This window comes from Tamandua tetradactyla, chromosome 23, assembly GCF_023851605.1.
Source record: "Tamandua tetradactyla isolate mTamTet1 chromosome 23, mTamTet1.pri, whole genome shotgun sequence".
Lineage (NCBI taxonomy): Eukaryota > Metazoa > Chordata > Mammalia > Pilosa > Myrmecophagidae > Tamandua > Tamandua tetradactyla.
Genome location: NC_135349.1, coordinates 2,739,007 through 2,758,243, shown reverse-complemented (window position 1 = coordinate 2,758,243; position 19,237 = coordinate 2,739,007). Strand labels below are relative to the sequence as shown.

At 38.4% G+C, this 19,237-nt stretch overlaps 1 protein-coding gene across 6 annotated transcripts in view; it reads right to left on the bottom strand.

Moving 5' to 3' along the window:
- The window catches only part of SDK1 (sidekick cell adhesion molecule 1), a 1,057,379-nt gene that overhangs the window by 859,290 nt on the left and 178,852 nt on the right, over positions 1-19,237 (bottom strand). The window contains exon 2 of one of the 6 annotated variants that reach the window (XM_077140481.1): positions 10,916-11,081. The exons of the other annotated variants lie outside the window; for them this stretch is intronic. The gene's annotated coding sequence lies outside the window, so the exon portion shown is untranslated. The remainder of the gene's footprint in view (positions 1-10,915; positions 11,082-19,237) is intronic. 6 annotated transcript variants of the gene reach the window in all.

The following is a 19,237-nucleotide window of genomic DNA, read 5'->3' as shown; positions in this document are numbered from 1 at the left end:
ATAAAGCATAGGAAACCACCTCCTATCTCAAGATTTATATTTCCTTGCATTTTCTTCTCTTTTATGGTTTTAGCTCTAATGTTTAGGTCTTTGATCCATTTTGAGTTAATTTTTGTGTAGGGTGTGAGGTATGGATGCTCTTTCATTCTTTTGCATATGGATATCTAGTTCTCCAAACATCATTTATTGAAGAGGCTCCTCCATCCCTGTTGAGTTGGCTTGACAGCCTTATAAAGATCAACAGTCCATTGATGAGAGGGACTATTTCAGAACACTGAATTTTATTCTACTGGTCAGTATATCTTTACGCCAGTACCATGCTGTTTTGACTGCTGTAGCTTTGTAATATGCTTTAAAGCCAGGTAATATGAGACCACCCACTTCATTTTTCTTTCTCAAGATATTTTTAGCTATTCAGGCATCCTTCCCTTCCAAATAAATTTGGTTATCGGTTTTGCGACAAGTTGTTGGGGTTTTAATTGGTATTGTGTTGAATGTATAAATCAATTTGGTTAGAATTGACATCTTAACTGTATTTAGTCTTCTAATCCAAGAAGACGATATGCCCTTCCATTTATTTAGGTTTCCTGTGATTTCTTTTAGCAATTTCTTATAGTTTTCTGTGCATATGTCTTTTGAATCCTTAAATTTATTCCTAAACATTTTATTATTTTGGTTGCTATTATAAATGGAATTTTTTTCTTGATTTCCTCCTCAGATGCTCATTACTAGTGTACAGAAACACTACTGATTTGGGGGTGCTAATCTTTTATGCTGCCACTTCGCACTCATTTATTAGCTCTAGCAGCTTTGCTGTAGATTTTTTGGGATTTTCCACATATTGTATACCATCTGCAAACAGTGAGAGTTTTATTTCTTCCTTCCCAATTTGGATGCCATTTATTTCTTTTTCCTGTCTCACTGCTCTGGCTAAAAGTTCCAGCATGATGCTGAATATCAATGGTGACAGTGGGTATCCTTGTCTTGTTCCTGTTCTTGGAGGGAAAGCTTTCAGACTTTCCCTATTGAGGCTGGTGTTAGCTGTAGGCTTTTCATATATTCCCTTTATCATGTTGAGGAAGTTCCCTTTTATTCTTATTTTTTGAAGTGTTTTCATCAAAAAAACGATGTTGAATTTTGTCAAATGCCTTTTCTGCATCAATCAAGATGATCATGTGGTTTTTCCACTTTGACTTACTGATACGGTGTATTATATTAATTGATTTTCTTCTCTTGAACCAGCCTTGCACACCTGGAATAAATCCCACTTGGTCATGGTGTCTAATTCTTCTAATGTGCTGCTGGATTTTATTTGCAAGTATTTTGGAGGATTTCTGCATCTATATTCATTAAAGAGGTTGGTCTGTAATTTTCTTTTCTTGTAATTTCTTTGCCTGGTTTTGATATTAGGGTGATGTAGGCTTCATAGAATGACTTAGGTAGCTTTCCATCCTCTTCAATTTTTTGAAGAGTTTAAGGAGGACTGGTACTAACCATTTCTTGAATGCTTGCTGGAATTCACATATGAAGCCATCTGGTCCTGGACTTTTCTTATTTGGGAGCTTCTTGGTGACTAATTCAATCTCATTACTTGTGATTCATTTGCTGAGGTCGTCTATTTCTTCTCGAGTCAATAAAGTTGTCCATTTCATCTACATTGTCTACTTTATTAGCATATTGTTGCCATAGTATTCTCTCATTACCTCCTTTACATCTGTGGGGTCAGTGGTTATGTCCTCTCTTCCATTTCTGATTTTATTTATTTGCATCCTCTCCCTTTCCCTTTTGTCAGCCTAAGAGTCCATCAATTTTATTGATTTTCTCAAAGAACCAACTTCGGATTTTGTTGATTTTCTCTATTGTTTTCATATCCTCAATTTCATTTATTTCTGCTCTAATCTTTATTATTTGTTGTTCTTTCATTTGCTTTGGGATTAGTTTGCTGCTTTTTTCTCTAGTTTTTCCAACTGAACAGTTAACTCCTCCATTTTTGCTCTTTCTTCTTTTTAAATATACACACTTAAGGCAATAAATTTTCCTATCAGCACTGCCTTTGCTTCATCCCATAAATTTTGATATGTGTTTTCATCTTCATTTGCCTCAAGATATTTACTGATTTCTCGTAATTTCTTCCTTGACCCACTGGTTTTTTAAGAGTGTGGTGTTTGGCCTCCATATGTTTCAAATTTTCTGGCACTCAGCCTGTAATTGATTTCCAACTTTATTCCATTATGATCCAAGAAGGTGTTTTTTATTCTTTCAATCTTTTAAAATTTATTGAAACTTGCTTTGTGATCCAGCATATGGTAAACCTTGATAATGATCCATGAACCCTTGGGAAGAATGTATATTCTGCTGCTGAAGGGTATAATGTTCTATAAATGTCTATTAAGTCTAGTTCATTTATATTATTTAAAATTTGTTTCCTTATTGATATTCTGTCTAGAAGTTCTATCCATTAATGACGGTGGGGAATTGTAGTCTCCAACTATTAAGGTAGAGGTGTCTACTTCTCCCTTCAGAGTTGTCCATGTTTACCTCTTGTGTTTTGGAGCAATGTGGCTCAGTACATCAATATTTATTATTATTATGTCTTCCTGTTGAATCATTTCTTTTATTAACGCATAGTATCCTTCTTTGTCTTTTTTCTCTTTCACATTTGAAGTTTAATTTGTCTGTTATTAGCATAGCTACCCCTGCTCTTTACTGATTTTTGCTGACATGAAATATCTTTTTCCACCCTTTCACTTTCAGCCTATTTTTGTCCTTTGGTCTAATATGAGACTCTTTTAGACAACATATAGATGGGTCCTGTTTTTTTAATCCAATCCATACTAGGAAAATCAATGATATGGCCCAGTCAGAGAAGCAGACCTATAGTTCAAATAAGACTCAGGATTTGAAAGGACTAATTTAGGATATTTGAATAGACATACAAAATCCTGTCAAAAATCAAATCAGTGAGTTGGGAGGATATAAAGAAGACACTGAGTGTACATAAGAATTCAAAACTTTGAAGAAACAAACTGAGAACTTATGGGAATGAAAGTCACAATAAAAGAGATGAAAAAGCAATGGAGAACTACAAGAACAGATTTGAAGAGGCAGAAGAAAGAATTAGTGAACTAGAAGACAGGACATCTGAAATCTGACACACAAAAGAAAATATAGGGAAAAGAATGAAAAAATATGAACAAGGTCTCAGGGAATTGAATGACAACATGAAGCACACAAATACACATGTTGTCATTCAATTGAAGTTTAATTTGTCTGTTATTAGCATAGCTACCCCTGCTCTTTACTGATTTTTGCTGACATGAAATATCTTTTTCCACCCTTTCACTTTCAGCCTATTTTTGTCCTTTGGTCTAATATGAGACTCTTTTAGACAACATATAGATGGGTCCTGTTTTTTAATCCATTCTGCCGTTCTATGTCTTTTGATTAGGGAGTTTAATCCTTTAACATTTAATGTTATTACTGTGAAGGCAATACTTTCTTCTATTATTTTGTCTTTTGGATTTTATACATCATATCTAATTTTTATCTCTTTTTAGCTTTACTAATAATCTTTATTTCTACCCTCTTTTCCAGACCCCTCTCTCCTTTCTTTTCCTATCTGCCTGTAGTGCTCCCTGTAGCAGTTCTTGCAGAGGCAGTCTCTTAGTCACAAATTCTCTCAGTGACTGTCTGAAAACATTTTAATCTCCCCCTCATTTATGATGGACAGATTTGCTGGGTATAGAATTCTTGGCTGGCAGTTTTTGTCTTTCAGAATCTTAAATATATCATTCCACTACCTTCTTGCTTCCATGGTTTCTGCTGAGAAATCCACATATAATTTTATCAAGTTTCTCTTGTATGTGATGGGTTGCTTTTCTCTTACTGCTTCAAGATTCTGTCTTTGACATTTAATTAGTGTCTTAGAGTAGGTCTATTTGGATCTATTCTGTTTGGGGTATGCTGCACTTCTTGGATCTGTAATTTTATGTCATTCATAAGATATGGGAATTTTTCAGTGATTATTTCCTCCATTTGTCCTTCTGCATCTTTTCTGGATTGTTATTTTTTGCTGGCATTTAGGCATTTAATTTCCTTAATTAGCTTATTCTGGAGGTTATTTTTACTCTTTTATCTAGGGTTTTCTGTTGGAAGGCTTTGTTCTGTATCTGTTCTTTGGCATTCAGTTCAAATTTTTCTAGACCTCTAGCATAGGTTCCAATTGATCAGAAATTTTCAGTTCTTTTTTTGTTTCTTGCCCTGCCTATATGGAGCTTTTTTCTTTTCTGTTCTTTTTTTTTTTTTTGAGAAGGGTCTCCTAAGATATGATCAACCCCTGTCAGATTTTCCCACACTAGACAGGCCCATGTCTCAGGAAGAGAGAGTAACCACTACCAAATTTCCTTGAGGTTAAGACCCAGCAGGTTGTCAGACTTTCCTATGAAGCCTCTAGACTATGGGCTTTTCCTATCCCGCCCAGCATATGGCACTTGTCTGCCTCCCACTGGTGTACGTTTAGTGATGCAGTACCTTTAATTTCAGGAGCCTATTCCTTCCAGAGGTGTAGCTGAGACTGAGGTTGAGGCTGAGGTAGTAGGCAGGCTTTGATTGCTTCTGTTTTCCAGACCATGGGACCTAAATTCCCTTAAGGGAGGTTTCCACTTGAGCTGAGGCCCCACACCCCATTTTCTTGGTAAAGATACACCCTTTAGGGAACAGTCCACCAGACTATTACTTTGTTTCTCAAACATGCCTTATTATGGCCTTGCCTGGGGGCAGGGCTGGAACCTGAGAGTGCTGGTAGTTCCATCTAATGAGCTATTAAGAAGTTTGTTTTTTTAAAAAATCTTTTCTGAGCTGGACCCCCACTCCTCAGGTTTGACAAACAAGAGCTGGCATTAGTAAGTGGCTTTATGTGTTCCCAGGCTCTATGTGCCCCTTTTTCTTGGGGTCCAGCCCTTTCCCAGTATTCTGTGCTGTCCAACTTAAAAAGACTATGTTTTTCTTTTTTTTTTTTTTCCCATCACTTCCACCCTCTCTCTGCTGGAGAGTAAACTCTTGTTTCCTTTAGTGTTAATCTAGGTTTATCTGTGCTCCAGGACCGTTTTCAGTAGTCAGAATTTGTTAATTCTGCAACTAGAGCTAGGTATAGCTAACTCCTTGCTATTGGTAAAGTCTATTTTTCTTTCCTCCCAGTGAATCAGTCTACCCTTCTTGGGGGGTGAGGAACGCCAGCCTCTGCAGCATCAGAGACTTAAAGTTCTGTATGGAATCTCAGCTGTTCCACCATTCTAGAGTGGTGTATGTGTGTCCAGTCACTGATGTCAACTCAGCAGTTTCTCTGTACGGTTCCTGGCTATATGCTACCTGCTCTGGAGAACAACTGAATTCCACACCTCACTATGCCACCTTCTTACCCCACCCTCCCCCTATTGATTTTGAAGGATTATATTTATCATTTTTTAGTGCCATGAGATCTTTTGGAAAGAAAGGCAATGTTAAACCAGAATGGTCTCTCCTGGATTGAGGAGGGACTGCTGCCCTTAAGAAATATAACCCAGGAATTTTTTTCATTATGACTAATCTATTAGACATTCTAGGTTCTATGTCTTTTTCTCAATAAATAAAACGAGGTAAAGGTATACTTTCATTAGAAAACTGTTTATGCAGGTCCCTGTGAAGGGGGGGAAAGTTTTCTAAAAGTAGTCTAGCATTCTTCTCGTTTTATAACACTAGACTTCAGGTTTTGAGAAAAGAACAAAGAAAGTAAGAAAAAAAAGAGTGTGTTCTAATTTACATATTCTACACAATTTAGTAGTAATTACTTCTTTTAAGGTTCACTCACCTTTAAAATGTTACATGACAAGAAAAGGAGAAAAATATTACATGGTTCACAGCCAAAAACATTAATAAAAGTACTAATTTTTTACTTTCTAAAGTTAATGATTCTAAAGTGTAATCATTATTTTCATTTTCTATTTAAGATTTTTCTTTTTTTATCATCTCAGTTGCCCAATTTCAATCTTCATTGATTAAAAACACAACAAAAATCCCTGCATACAAATTTATTTGGGTTTGCAAACATTAAATCATTATTAGATTAGAAAGACAAGCCCAACAAAATTAATAACACCAAAAGAGGTTCAAGGAAACATAAAATCTAAAATGAACTGAATTAGATTTTAAGTTGAACCCATACAAACTTAACTTCAATGAAAATCAATATTGCACATTTAATCAATTATTTCATTATCCTCCTAAATCCTTTAATTGACCAAGAAATCCTATCTAAAAAGTTTTGTAAAGTCAGCCATGAAATACCACTAAAATGCAAATTGGATCCAAATTTATACTAAATCCATCAAATGTCACCTTACTTCAATTCATGAAGTCATCACGAGTGATATAAAAAATGTCCTCAGTGCTCATTACCAATACAATTAAAATCCACACTATATTAAAAATGAAATTACTATTTTAAACAATTATGGATTTAAATGCTTTAATGTGACTTAACATGCAAGCCAAACACACTAAGCCCATTTAAAACCTTAAACATAATTTAGAACTAATTTCCAAAGCTAATATTTACTCAAGAGTAAATTCTTGTCTTTTTAATATTTTTAGTGGCAAGAAAAGACTGTTGATTTCATTATAGGATCTTGTGGTTAACAAGTGATTATAGGGAAAGATTAAGGCTGGAGATATATGTTTGAGAGTGATCATAAAAATCCATGAGAAGGATGAGATTCCAAAAGGGTGAACATAGAGCAGAGTAGGTAAGGAATAAACCAGAAGATACCCATGAAAAAACAGGCTGTGTGTGTGGTGGTGGTGGGGGGGGGGGTGCGGGGAATATTTACAGCATAGAGATTAGTTAGAATTTAGCTCTTTTTTAAAAGGCAGCCCCCTTTCATAGCTCAAAATATATGAGTTTGGAGATGACACTGGAAAAGATCTGTAATGTAATATACTTTTATGTTTAATATTTGCTTTATCACCCAGTCATTATCTTCTACAACATTATTAGTGAGAAAAGATTTATTTCAATAAAGAGTTTTGTAAAAGTATTAAGAATCACGAGACAGAGTATGTTAGAAATCTTTCATTCATCTGAAGCAGAATAAATTGCAGTAAACTGAGCAGGATAAGAATTACATAATTTGATACTTTTCTTTGGGAGATAGCTTCGTATCTTATTAGGTGGGATCCAGAGGGGAATTGGTAACCAGGATAATCTTCAAAAACTTGATCTAGAATTTTAGCACACAATCTTTCCTCCATGAAAACTGCCTGGGAAACAGAAGAATGTAAAATGAACATCCTTACGAAAGAGGCCAATTGTAATGTGTATCTGAGTTTGCTGGGGGGGGGAGGATTCATCAAGGAAGTAGAGTGGGAATTCATTAAGGAGGCAGCAGCAGGATACACTGGAATGTGGTCTATTCCTCTGAACCCCAGGAGATTCTGATCGATCTGCTCTGCTGCCAACACCAATGCCCAGCCAGGGCTGCAATTCAGAATCAAAAACACCAGCAAGCTTAGGTGGGTGATGGCTCATGAAAGGCAATTGACTTTAGAACCATCATGTTGGGTCAAATTGATTTGAGCTGAAATTCCAGCTTGATCACTTAACTGGCAAGATAAGCTTGGGAAGTTAGTTTTGAGCCAGAGTTGCCCCCATCTATAGAATCTGTAAAACACTCACCTCATGGAGTTCTAAGGGTAAAAAGAAGCATATGGTATCCTCAAAAAAGGGTAGCTACAGTTAAGGCATTCTACTTTCTCCAAGAGAAGGTCATGACACTCACAATTAAGCAAACTTCCTTAGGATGCTACAGCTAGGACACTCATACTTAACATTATTAACAAAGAGAGGCCTGATTTAAAATTCCCCCTAATACTCTAAAACCAAGGGGAACAAATAGAAATTCTCTACAGGTCCCTATAAAAACAAAATTAAATTAACATATTCATCTGCATTAAATAAGTCTTTGAAAACATGGTTTCCTAATCTTATATCCAATCATACTGGCTCTTTGGTAAACTGAGCATAGCTCAACATGCATATTTCTAACTCTAGGTCTTCAAAGTGAAAGAAAGAAGAAGAAAAAAAGATCATCACAAAACAGACCAAAATTACAAGCAAGAACAGGTTATAAATTGGAGCAATATTTATAGCTTTGCCACTTTTAAGTTATTACTTCATAGTACTTCCTTCAGTTGATCTCTTAAACGGAACATTACTTTAAATCTGCAGGTGTTTGTAAGAACAATCCTTTTTAACACTTCATTAATGCACTGATGTATATATATGCAAAGTAATCTGCCAATTTAATAAAAGTTAAACTTTTATCAAGTTCATAGGGAAAAAATGTAAAATTGTGTCGAAAACACAAACTTTTAAAGTCAACTGCAGCATGCATGTAATCTGTAGGATTGTGGAACTTGATAGATGAGAGTGATGTTAAAGTTGAGAGTTTCTCAAATTTACAATAGTATCTCTTTTTTTCTACTAAGCACTGCCTATTGCTCTTAAAATTTTTCTGAATCATTTAAGCTGGAATAGCAAAAAGATTTCCAACATGTTTGCATTTTGCGTTGTCATACAAAGATTAATGGTTTGTTGGCGAAGCAGTCTTTAATGTTGCAATTCACTTAGTCATTGTGCTGAAAAACTGTTTCTATTGAACAGAAACCCAAAAAGGGGAAAAAATAAGGAGAGAGGAAGAGAGAGGGAGGAACGGAGGGAGGAATGGAGGGAAAAATGGGGGGGTGGGAGAAATGGGGAGGTGGGAGCAGTGGGGAGGTGGGAGCAGTGGGGAGGTGGGAGAAATGGGGAGGTGGGAGCAGTGGGGAGGTGGGAGCAGTGGGGAGGTGGGAGCAGTGGGGAGGTGGGAGCAGTGGGGAGGTGGGAGCAGTGTGGAGGTGGGAGTGGGGAGGTGGGAGCAGTGGGGAGGTGGGAGAAATGGGGAGGTGGGAGCAGTGGGGAGGTGGGAGCAGTGGGGAGGTGGGAGAAGCGGGGAGGTGGGAGCAGCGGGGAGGTGGGAGCAGCGGGGAGGTGGGAGAAGCGGGGAGGTGGGAGAAGCGGGGAGGTGGGAGCAGCGGGGAGGTGGGAGCAGCGGGGAGGTGGGAGCAGTGGGGAGGTGGGAGAAGTGGGGAGGTGGGAGAAATGGAGGGGGAGAATAGGGGGAGAGAGAGACCATTTATTAATTGAATACAATAATCTGAGAACTTGCCTTACCTTTCTCAAAGAAAAGAATCAAAAACAGAAATCCAATCCAACCTACCTCTCCATCAAAACACGGAAATGGCTAAACCAAGCATAACTAGCATATGTTTTGAAGTATGACTCTGTACATTAGTGATTGCAATAGAAAAACATGTGCAGATTACAACAGTATTGCAAAGTTCCAAAAAACTATAAAATTTATTTTTTGTGTTTAACAGTCGCTTGAGGCGAACTGAATTTGAGGACCAAAGCAGTGAACCACGTTAATATTGACAAATACTGGCACAGTTTTTCCCTCCGCCTGGTTTCACTTGAACTTCCTGAACACCACACTATCCCAGCTGTAACCTACTGGTTGGTATGAGTTATGCTGACTGCAATCTCTGGGGATGTGTTTTGCAATCACAAAGAATCCTTGTCCAGAAACACCTTCCTCTCAAATGAATGCAAAACTAGTTTAACTCAGATAGAAACCTCAACACCAAAATAAAAGAACTTGTAAAGATTCTAGTCACTATTTTCTGCAAATAAATACTTACAAGTTAGTAATAATGTTCTATGAATCTGTATGATGAATTTCAGTTATGAAATTATTTCCAGAAAGGGGACACGACAATATTCATTTTAGCTTTTTCAGTGTGGTTTGGGAGAGTCTCCCTCAGATGGACATTAATTTTATTTGGTGGTTATAAGCAAATTTTGTTACCACATGGGGGGGCAATTCCTTCAGAATCAATTCACATGTGGGTATCAGTCTGTTTCACAACCAACTAGACTAGGCTGTAATCTAGACTGGAAAAGTCAACACCTGGGGTCCTACTAGGATTCAGGTGCTGGCTGTGTCTCTAGCTACTCTGTCTCTGTGCTTCCAGAGCTTCCTTATCTGAAACATGGTAAAAATATATTTTTTCCCTATGCTAATACACTTCTAAGTAACTAAAACTGTTGTGGAAATTCATCATAAATATAGGACAAACTACTATTTCTCCCTACTACTTTAATCCCACGAGCTTAAATATAGGACAAACTATGACTTCTCCCTACTAATTTAACCCCATGAGCTTGTTTACATTTTAGCTTTTAAGGTATTTTGCCCTCTAAAGAATTCATTCACAAGTAGACATAAGATTGCCATAATATAATCCAATCAGCAGTGTTGAAAATTCTAGTAGCAGATGATGAACTGAAACTGTAGTCATTCCTAATCAGGGCAAGATGACACAGTCCTAGAGTGAATGTCAAATCAGTACCTGTCTTACAACGTCAAGACCCACATGATGCTACTAATGTCAATAAGACAAGGAAAATACAGCAAAATTGGCACTGTCATCTTATACTAGAGAAAATTCACCCCAAAATCTATGCTAGGGGATATTCTTCTTTGTTTACTGCAGCCTGCAAAACACTGTTTTTGAAATATTTCACATGGATTAATTTAGTTCTTGTCATAATTTTATGAGATGATTCACGTTTTCTCAGTCTACCCTGTGGGTATATTTTTTAAACTGGTACGTGTAAATTTAACTTTTGTCAGTTCATCCCACTTTGGGAGGGGGGTGGATTTTAAAGGAATTTTGGGGAGAATCATTTTAGAAACACAGGCTTCTGGTATTTAAAAATATAATCACTCCTGATTTGCATAAAATCCATCTTATTATTCAGTTCACTCAAATCAAAATGTACCTATATTTCTATCAAGTAGATCCCATTTTATGTATGAGGAAGTAGACGAGGTTAATGTCCTTTCTCAAGGTCACAAAGCTAGTCAGTTGCAACAGATTGTGTTTCAGAGCTCCAAATTCCCCATCTTCCCCTTAGTCTGCTGGTCCATGCTGCGTCTCTGACAGAACTGAAAATAGATTACAATAAAAGATTATCTTAAAAGTTTGATTCTTCCATTCACCACTTCAGAGACTTCTTTTACAAGTACAACACTGAAAAAAAAATGATTTGGCATTCATCTTTCATATTTTTCATTGCACTGAAGCAGCTCAGAAGTGGCTAACAGGTATAGTCTTATACACCACACCATTGTTGAGGTCTTTAGATTAATCACCTGGAGAATCAGCAGACTACTAGGGATTCTGTTTAAGTAAAATAGATGAACCTGCTTTTAAAAATCAATACTTTTCAGAATAAGTCTACTCTAGTCATTCTTTGTATCATAGTTCCTTGGAATCCCTTTATTATTGAGAATATTTCCAAGACAGTCTCATGTGAAGTACAGAGTGTGAAATTATTTTCTTAGGTTAAAAGTAGTAAAGGACAGATAGAAAGTTGGAGCAGAAAAGCTAAATACAACAAGTGAGTCATGACAGGAGCTGGCAGCCCCCATCTCCCTTCCTGTTCCCCTCCAACAGAGGAGGGAGCCCAGCCTCAAGGGGTGAGCAGCCCAGGCACAGATGCCTACAGTACTGATGGCATCTAACCCAGGTTGGCCAATCAAATCTTCTCTCTTTGGGGATTCAGGGATTCAAGTTTACAGGAGACGTCAAATCATGGACTGAGGTGCAGCCAGTCCAGGTGCCCAGAAATCTACAGAAAGGCAACTCAGACAAGGAAAGAGTAGCTTGCTTTAATTGGCCGTAAGGCCAGAGGAACACAGAGACAGAAAAGAGCCAGAAGAAGAGGGAATAGCCAGAGGAAGAGAGAAAGTTCATGAGTGCCTGACAAATTTCCAGTCCAGTCCCTTGGCAGAGCTGGCAATTCCTGCTCATGGATTCTGAAAGTAAAGCAAGCACCCCAGCCCTACAGTCTTAGAATATTCTGAGTGTCATAGGTGATTAGAGTGTGTTCTTGTTACATATTCTCTGATTTCAAATTAAAACACAGTCCCAGTACACAAGAACAATTTATTTGGAATATGTATCTAGTCAAAGAAAATTTTTTCCTTTTAGTCTCCAAATTCAGAACACATGACAAGTGTTTCACTGAAGTGGTTTTCCTTACGAACTTGTGGAGATGAAAACAGATGTCATTTCTGCACAGATGCAGATACTTAACAATGTATCATGCTCCTGTTCATCCCAGTACTGCTGATGAGGGGAGCTGTCTCTAGATGAGGAACAGTCCCAAGTTGAGGTTCAAAATGTAATATTTATATAGAAATTAAATGCATTATACATAGTATGGTAAGATTTACAGAGCTAGATACAGCTCTATGGACATACAGATACATACATATGTATATAAAATAAGCTTTTTAATTTTTAATTTTTTACAAACACACACCCACCCACCCCTTCTCTTCTATTCCCCACACTTCCAGTAACCTCCAACCTGCATTCAATCTCTGAGAATTTGAGAGTTTATCATCTCTTACAAATGGCATCATACAAATTTCGTCCTTCTGAATCTTGCTTATTTCACCAAGTATAAAGTTTTCAAGGTTTGTCCATGTTGCAGCATATCTCATAACATCATTCTTTCATATGGCAAAATAATATACCATTGTGTATATGTACCATATTTTATCTATTCATTTGTTGAGAGACACTTGGCTTCCACCTCTTGTCTATTGTAAATACTGTTGTTATACACACTGGTGAACAATATCTATTTGAGACTTTGTTTTAACTCTCTTTGGGTATACACCTAGAAATGGGATTACCAGATCAAATGGCAATTCTATACTTAACTTTTTGAGGAATCATCACATTGCTTTCCACAGTGGCTCACCATTTTACGTTCCCACTAATAATATTTTACTGTTCTAATTTCTCTGCATCCTCTTAAACACTTGTTATTTTCCATTATTTAATAATAGCCATCCTATGGCTATGAATTGGCATTCTATTGTGGTTTTAATTTGCATTTCCCTAATGGCTAATAATGTTATCTTTTCATGTGTTTACTGAACATCTGTAAACTCTCTTTGGAGAAATGTCTACACAAGTCCCTTGACCAATTTTTTTAATTGGGTTGTTGCACTGTAAAAGTTCTTTAAATGATCTGGAAATGAAATTCTTATCTTATATATGGTTTGAAACTATTTTCTTCTATTCTATAGGTTGTTCTTTTAATTTCTTGATAATTTCCTTTGATGCACAAAAGTTTTTAATTTTGTTGCAAGTAAATTACCTATCGTTGCTTTAGTTATACATGCTTTTGGTGTCTTATGTAAGAATCCACTGTCAAATCTCAGGGAATGAAGATATGCCCCAAGCTATCTTCTAAGAGTTTTACAATTTAGCTTTTAATATTTAGGTTCTGGATTCATTTTGAATGGAATTTTGCATATGGTGTGAGGTAGCAGGCTAAATTCCTTCTTCTGCATTGACTATCCATTTTTTCCAGCACCATTTGTTGAAGAGACTACTCTTTCCCACTGCATGTACTTAGCACCCTTGTCAAATATCACTTGGGTATAAATGTGTGATTCTATTGCTGGACTTTCAATTCTGGTCCATTGATCAATTTGTCTGTCTTTGTGCCAGTACCAGACTGTTACGATTACCTTTGCCTCTGTAATACAATTTGAAATCAGGAAGTGTGAATCCTCTAACCATGCTCTTGTTTTTCCAGACCGCTATGGTTATTCAGGGCCCCTTGCATACATCTGAGGCTGCTGGAATTTCAATATGGATTACATTGAATTTTTAAATCATTTTGGGTAATGCTGACAATGACAATGTTACCCGTTTCAATCCATGAACATAGGTTGTCTTGCATTTAATTGGGTATTCTTTAATTTCTTTCAGCAATGTTTTCTAGTTTTCAGTAAGCAAGTCTTTTGCATCCTTAAATTTATTCCTAGATATTTTATACTCTTTAATGTTATTGTAAATGGAATTATTTTTTAATTTCATCTTTATATTGTTCATTGCTAGCATTTTTGTTGTTGTAGCATATTAGCACAATTGTTTTTTTTGTGTGTTGATGTTGTATCCTGTACTACTTTGCTGATTGCATTTATTAGTTCTAGTAGAGTTTCTTGTGGATTTCTTTGGATTTTTTATATAAAATATCCTGTATTCTGCAAAGAGATATAGTTTTACCTCTTCCTTTCAATTTACATACTTTAAATTTCTTTTTCTTGCCTTATTTGCTTTGGCAAGAACTTCTATATGATATTAAATAGCAGTGGTGAAAATAGGCATCCTTATCTCATTTCTGATCTACGGAGAAAACTTTATCTGTCTAGATCATATTTTCAAACATTTCTACAAAAAAAGTGCATTCTGAGGTCCACACAACAGAGAAAGATCAAAGATGAGTGATATACTTCACAAAGACATTACTTTCTTTCAATAATGTTTTAATCTGGCTTATTTCATTTAAGAACAATGACATACATTAGAAAGGGCATGTGCTTTAAAAACATCAATAACAACAAAATCCCAACCTTACCACCTACCAACTTGGTCACTAAGAAAAGTTACTTTATTTTTCTAAGTCTCAGTTTCCTAATGTATAAAATAACTATATCACTTGCTAACAGGATTTTTATGAGAATTACACAATCAGTAAGCAAAAGCCATGCAGCAAATCATTTTAGAAGCACCAAATATACCACTTGTTCTTCAGTCAACATTTTTCTTAGACTTTTATCTTTCCAGGCCTGGATATTAATTGTTTTGGTCCCTCTCCATATCACAGCTCTTCTTATCCTGAACAATTTTAGATGCTCTAAACTGGGCCTCCCCAACATTTGGAAAATAGACATTCTCCTTCTCCATCTCCATCTCCAAATGTCGCTGGCCGGTGGACTCTTTGCTTTGCGGCTCTGCGGAGTTCTGCATTGTGGCTTTTTCATGACTGTCATTCTTCTCTGCTCTCTCTGAATCTCCAGCTTTCTCCAAAATGTTTCCTCTTTTAAAGGATTCCAGTAAAATAATCAAGACCCATGTGGATGAATTTTTTTTAACAACAAAATCAGCTTGTAATTTGGCCTTGACTAGCATTTATTTTTTTGCAGAGCATCAAGAGAATGGCTGTGCTTCCTTATAATATTAAGGACCAGAGATGTTGTGCAAGTTATCTTAAAGCATTTCTGCCACTTTTTGCTACATGACTGTTCTAGTTTGCTAGCTGCCGGATTGCAATATACCAGAAATGGAACGGCTTTTAACAAGGGGAATTTAATAAGTTGCTGGTTTACAGTTCTAAGGCCTAGAAAATGTTCCAATTAGAACAAGTCTATAGAAATGCCCAATCAAAGGCATCCAGGGAAAGATACCTTGGTTCAAGAAGGCCGATGAAGTTCAGGGTTTCTCTCTCAAGTGAGAAGGCACATGGCAAACACAGTCAGGGCCCCTCTCTCAGCTGGAAGGGCACATGGTGAACACGGCATCAGCTGCTAGCTTTCTCTCCTGGCTTCTGGTTTCATGAAGCTCCCCAGGAGGCATTTTCCTTCTTCATCTCCAAAGGTCACTGGCTGGTGGACTCTGCTTCATGGTGGTGCAGCATTCTCTGCTCTCTCTGAGTCTCTCATTCTCCAAAATATTTCCCCTTTTATAGGACTCCAATAAACCAATCAATACCCACCCAAGTGGGTGGAGATATGTCAGCCCTTAATACGGTTTAACAACCACTCTTGACTAAATCACATCATCCAGGGAGATGATCTGATTACAGTTTCAAGCATACAATATTGAATAGAAATTATTCTACCTTTATGAAATGGGATTTATATTAAAACATGGCTTTACTTAGGGGGCATACTTCCTTTCAAACCAGCACAGTGACCTTAGAAAGTTATTTAATCTTTCTGAGACTCAGTTTCTTTGTTCACAAACATGAAGATAGTCCTTGCTTTGCACATTGTGCCTGTCTGAAAGGATATACATACCCTAGAAAAGCCATGTTTTAATCCTAATCCCATTTTGCAAAGGCAGCCATTTCTTCTAATCCCTATTCGGTACTGTATGTTTGAAACTATAACTAGATTATCTCCATGGAGATGTGACTCAATCAAGAGTGGCTGTTAAACAGGTTTAGGTGAAGGCATCTCTCCACCCATTCTAGGTGGATCTTGATTATTTTCTGGAATCCTATAAAAGAGGAAACATTTTGGAGAAAGCTGGAGATTCAGAGAGAGTAGAGAAGAAGGAGATGAAGAAGGAGAACGCCTCCGGGGGAGATGGGTAGGAAGCTAGCAGATGACGCAGTGTTCGCCATGTGTCCTTCTAGCCGAGAGAAAAACTCTGACTGTGTTCACCATGTGCCTTCTCACTTGAGAAGGAAACCCTGAACTTCATCGGCCTTCTTGAATCAAGGTATCTTTCCCTGGATGCCTTAGATTAGATATTTCTAGAGACTTGCTTTAGTTTGGACATTCTTATAGGCCTAAAAGCTATAACCTGAAACTCATTAAATTCCCCGTTTTAAAAGCCATTCCATTTCTAGTATATAGCATTCCAGCAGCTAACAAACTAGAATACACACTTTTCAGATGCATGAACTGCAGTTATACAATTTAGTTAAATAATCCCAATCCTCTGATAACACAGTTCAAATGTCTGTTATCATGTTATATTAACCATGAGTGACTGCATAAAATACCAACTTTGCTGCTATCCTTCAATCCACAAATCACTACATAAAAAAAGTTGTGCAACATGATCAGTGACCGATCACATCACTTCTTTCAAAGTCTGTTGGCAGCTGGTCACTGTACATAGTCAACACACAGACAGCAAAGCAAACAGTTGTGTTACCTCCTTGACTCCCAGAGACCAACTCAAGTAATGTTTGCAAAACTGGATAATCCAAAGAGAGAAGTGGCTAACAAAGATAAAAGTGCAGCAGACAAACAAAAAATGTTAAGGACATGGGAAGTAAAATTTAAATTGAAGAAATGACTAGCTGTGTGACTCTTAAAAATTAGCTGGGAACAACTATACTCCTAACCAGCCCTTTCCTCCATTTTTAAGTCATATAATTGCACTGAACAAGAGAAAGGGCGATTTACCTGAGAATAAAGTAACAACAACAAAAAGATTCTATGACTCTTTCTCCGCCGGCCCGCCGCGCGGCGCCCACGCCCCGCAGCCGCCGAGCCGCCCGCCCTCCTTCTCCCCTCTTTCTCCGCCGGCCCGCCGCGCGGCGCCCACGCCCCGCAGCCGCCGAGCCGCCCGCCCTCCTTCTCCCCTCTCCTCCCCCTCCTGCTCCGGCTGCTCTCCAACCACCACGGTGCCCTCTTCCCCCGCCTTCACCATGCTCCTCCGCCACCAGCCTCGACAGCCTTGCCGCCCTCACCTTTCCTCCTCCAGAACAGCTACTGGGGGAGTGGAGATAATACAGAGCAGCTCCCGGAGCCACGAGGGAGAACAAAGGGACAGCGTACCCCATCCTGGAATGGCTGACTATCTGGGAGAACCAGCTCCGGTGAGATCACCAAGGGGCACGGGCTTTCCTGGGTGGGACGGCAAGCGACCGGAGTCCCTCCCTTCCACCTTCCTGGGCCAGCTGGTAGAATTGGACAGGCGGTCCCCTTAGGCCGCGGCGGCTGGTGCCCCCACCACACGAGGCCCCCCTGGAACAACTGAGATAGTTGGGTCGGAAATCCCCAGACTGCGGAGAACAGTGACCGGGGGATCCCTTCCAAACACGTGACTCCCCCGTCGGCTGGGAACAGTGCACTCTCCCGGGCTGCGACAGCTGGCGCCCTTCCGCCACGCTTGTGCCCCGGGCCGACTGGCTAATTTCGCCGGACGCTCTCCTGTGCTGCGACGGACGGCGACTCTCCCCGCGTTTGGAACCCCGGGCCAGCTGGCATTCTTCCAAGACGCTTCGGTTGCCGAACCTCCCCTACGGCGAGAGTTTTCCAGAGTTGAGGGACCCACAGCAACTTTCGCTGGTGGAACCCACAGACAGGCGTGTGCCACGAGCGCCACCTACTGGGCAGGATAGGAAGAACAGAACCCAGAGATTGCGCAGAAAAATCTTTCAAGCTGTGGGGTCGAACACCCGGGGAAATCTGACTAAATGCCCAGACGCCAGCAGAAGATAACGGATCACGCTCAGAAAATTGAACATATGGCCCAGTCAAACGAAGAAACCAATAGTTCAAATGAGATACAGGAGCTGAAACAACTAATGCTGAATATACGAACAGAAATGGAAAACCTCTTCAAAAATGAAATCGATAAATTGAGGGAGGACATGAAGAAGACATGGGCTGAACATAAAGAAGAAATAGAAAAACTGAAAAAACAAATCACAGAACTCATGGAAGTGAAAGATAAAGTAGAAAAGATGGAAAAAACAATGGATACCTACAATGACAGATTTAAAGAGACAGAAGATAGAATTAGTGATTTGGAGGATGAAACATCTGAATTCCAAAAAGAAACAGAAACTATCCGGAAAAGAATGGAAAAATTTGAACAAGGTATCAGGGAACTCAAGGACAATGTGAACCGTACAAATATACGTGTAGTGGGTATCCCAGAAGGAGAAGAGAAGGGAAAAGGAGGAGAAAAACTAATGGAAGAAATTATCACTGAAAATTTCCCAACTCTTATGAAAGACCTAAAATTACAGATCCAAGAAGTGCAGCGCACCCCAAAGAGATTAGGCACAAATAGGCATTCCCCAAGACACTTACTAGTTAGAATGTCAGAGGTCAAAGAGAAAGAGAGGATCTTGAAGGCAGCGAGAGAAAAACAATCCGTCACATACAAGGGAAACCCAATAAGACTATGTGTAGATTTCTCGGCAGAAACCATGGAAGCTAGAAGACAGTGGGATGATATATTTAAGTTACTAAAAGAGAAAAACTGCCAGCCAAGACTCCTATATCCAGCAAAATTGTCCTTCAAAAATGAGGGAGAAATTAAAACATTCTCAGACAAAAAGTCACTAAGAGAATTTGTGACCAAGAGACCAGCTCTGCAAGAAATACTAAAGGAAGCACTAGAGTCAGATACAAAAAGACAGAAGAGAGAGACATGGAGAAAAGTGTAGAAAGAAGGAAAGTCAGATATGATATATATAATACAAAAGGCAAAATGGTAGAGGAAAATATTATCCAAACAGTAATAACTCCAAATGTCAATGGAC